Raw genomic sequence first — 3,329 nt, 5'->3', positions numbered from 1 at the left:
TTCCTGTCTTCCACATTCTTTCCATCCTAGCTACCATCCTAGGCAAATTTGGATTTCCGCGGTTGCCTTATCGGTCTTTTCTCCTTGAGTGCTTCCCACCTCAAACCCACCACCAACACAGCTCTTCCTAAGACATCCATTTCAGGTATCTTTTGACGGCTGTCTAATACCCATTAGGTCAAGTCTCAACTGTCTTCAATTGCTCCAAGTAAATCTTTCATTCTGGCCTGATTAGTTTCCTTCTTTTCTCCACCAAATACCATACACGGTCCAATTGCAAGTCTCCTGTGCTCGTAAAATGGTAATGCCTGAAGCTCCTCCCTCTTAACTGTGCAGCTCTAACTCCACGTCCACCGTGAGGGGCTCCTCTAGCACGTGCTGTCTGTTTTCAGCTCTTTGACGTCACCTTATGCCGTGTCACCTGTCTCACAAATCCACGTCACCTTGCGGATTACCTCCAAGCCCACGGGAGCATGCTTTGCAGTGCTTTTGTGTCTTCCCCTTGGTACCTAGTACACCTCTGTGTATATTGTAGATGCTTAGTGAATATTTGTCACTTCAAAAATAGGGTGAATAATTCTCTCACTTCATCCTAGCCCCATTTTCATTTTCTGTCCTATATTCTAACTCCTCAGAGAACCTTCTCTTGGTGCCTTTTCAAGGAAATGTATCTAAAACTTCAGTGGCAAGCAGAGAGAATGCCAGGAATCATGTTTCCTCAAACATGATGTCCTCTCTAGTATACAAGTATTGGACACAAATTTCTAGAGCAAAGCTATCATCTGTGTGGCTTAACCACCCAGAGGAGTGACAGGGAGCCTGGGAATTTAAAAGAAAAAGGGAAGAAAGGGCTGTTTGCCCTACCTACTGCCTTAAAAAAGAGGGCCTTGCATCTCCTCCAATGACACTTTGCAGGCCGCCTCACACAGGCGTAGACAGGACATAGCTCCTAGTGGCTTCTTCTAGAAGCCATTTTCAATTTGGGGAAGGTGTAAGAGCCCTATTACCACAAACAGAAGTACAAAGCGTAGACACAGGACTAGATTGTAGGAGAGAGAAATTGTCAGAGAAAGCAAATGCAGTTAATAAAGCTAATTCTACAACCAGACAAATTGCTCTTTCCTTTGTTCAATGTCAGGGCAAATAGCATCAGGGTGCAAGCAGGTTTTCTTTCCCAGTTAGATCAGCCTACACTCAGGTAGCCCAGGGACCCAGGCAACAGATAAGTTAGGACTAAAGTTAAGTCATGGGCTAATTAAGGAAAGCATCATTGGCCAGAAACCAGTGTGAGAGAGTGGGGGCTGATTTGCAGCTGTGAAATCATGGGGCTATCGGAATTACCAGCTGGGATGCGGTGGGAAATACCATTCCTCTTTTATAATAGGCTCCTAAGGAATTACGAGAGAGAAAGCCTCAGTTTGAATCACCTAATTGCCTGAGTTTCGAATCTAATAGCTGTTATTATATTGCCTATATATGTTTATTTGAAGTATGAAGAATATGACAATTAACATACAATTATATGGTAATTTAGAAACAACCCGCCAAGGATAATGTTCATAACCCCAAATCAACCTTGCAATTTTATATAAATAATCAAGGGAATTTGAACCAAGGCAGCTTGGAATGTTGGGAAAAGTAGAAGACCTAGATTTGTTCCCGTACACCACAGACTTGCTCTAGGACATTGTTGAAAGTATCTATCGTGTGCATTTCAGTGTTTCACAATTTGAGTTATTATAATTAGATGTATTAATATGGTTCTTAGCATACCAGATATATGTCCGTTGACCAAATAAAGGAACAAATGAATAATTTTATTCCCAAAAAGGCTGTTGAGAGCCGCCAAGGCATTGTATTTCTATTTCAGGTAGCTACCATTAGGTGGAACTAGTGTGCGCGTGAGCAGATACGCAGGCAGCTTCCCTCAGGTGGGAGTCATACAGATGTAGTCTTAATTGCCTACAAATGTGTATGTCACTTTGCTAAGCCAGCAGCCCTTTTGGGGAGTAATACTTAATTTCTATGTATAAATTTTACACTTTTCAAAGAAATTTGATATAGATTAGATACCTGGGAGAAACCACTTTTAATTTATCCCATAAATGAGCTGACTGTTCAGTTCTCAGGCCTGCCGTACTCTCTGTTCAGTTGCGGTGATAGCAAAGTCGAATGCCTACTGCTGAATGCCACACTGGTAACAAGAAGTCGGCCCAAAGGGAGTTGCTGAAATCAGACAAGCACATTGTTACTAAATTGTCCCTTAGCTCTAGTCAATAGCTATTACTATCTTAAAATGGAGGGAATAGTGTTACCATACTTTCTGATTGTTTTTTTTAAAGCTCCTGGAAATCTAGATAACTGTGTTAAAGCCACATAACGTTGTTTTCAAATTTTTTGAAAACCTGTATGGGGAAAAAAATCAACAACCACAAAAAAGCCCACGTCTTCACCAACCCTTGTTTTAGTGTCTCATCCAAAAGGTAATAAAACAGACAGACATACTTGTTTCTATAGGTAGCCTGGTTTCCAAACCATTTGAGTCTCACTTTCCTCTTGAGCTAGATTTCCTGTGTTCAGATGCCAGCTTAATTGTCTATTAGTTGTTAATCCTCAGTTAAATGCTATAGATTGAATGTTTGTGTCATCCCAAAATTCATATGTTGAAACCTAATCCCCAAGGTCATGGTATTAGGAGATGGGGCCCTTAGGAGATGGTTAAGTCGTGAAGACAGAGCCCTTGTGAATGGGATTAGTTGTTCTTATAAAGGAGACCCCACAGGGATCCCTTGCCTCTTCTCCCATGTGAGATTATAGAGAAGCAAGCTCTCACCAGATGCTGAATCTGCCAGCGCCATGATCTTGTACTTCCCAGCCTCCAGAACTGTGAGAAATAAATGTTTGCTATTGGGGGCCATCCCCGTGGCCGAGTGGTTAAGTTCACACACTCTGCTTTGGCGGCCCAGGGTTTCACCAATTCAAATCCTGGGTGTGGACCTGGCACTGCTCACCAAGCCATGCTGGTGGCCTCCCACATGCCACAACTAGAAGGACCCACAACTGAAAATATACAATTATGTACTGAGGGGCTTTGGGGAGAAGAAAAAAAAATGTTTGTTATTTATAAGCCACTCGGTCTCTGGTATTTTATTATAGCAGCCCAAAAGGGCTAAGACAGTGTCACTTAACCTCTCCCTATGTGGCGCACACACTCCAAGATAGCCCCTAAGGACCCATGTCTCCTAGTATGCACACATTTGTGTTTTCTCCTCTCCTTGTAACTTGCTTCTAGCAAATAGAATATGTCAAATGTGTTGGGCTATCTCCTC

This window comes from Equus quagga, chromosome 8, assembly GCF_021613505.1.
Source record: "Equus quagga isolate Etosha38 chromosome 8, UCLA_HA_Equagga_1.0, whole genome shotgun sequence".
NCBI lineage: Eukaryota > Metazoa > Chordata > Mammalia > Perissodactyla > Equidae > Equus > Equus quagga.
This window is presented reverse-complemented; position numbering follows the sequence as displayed.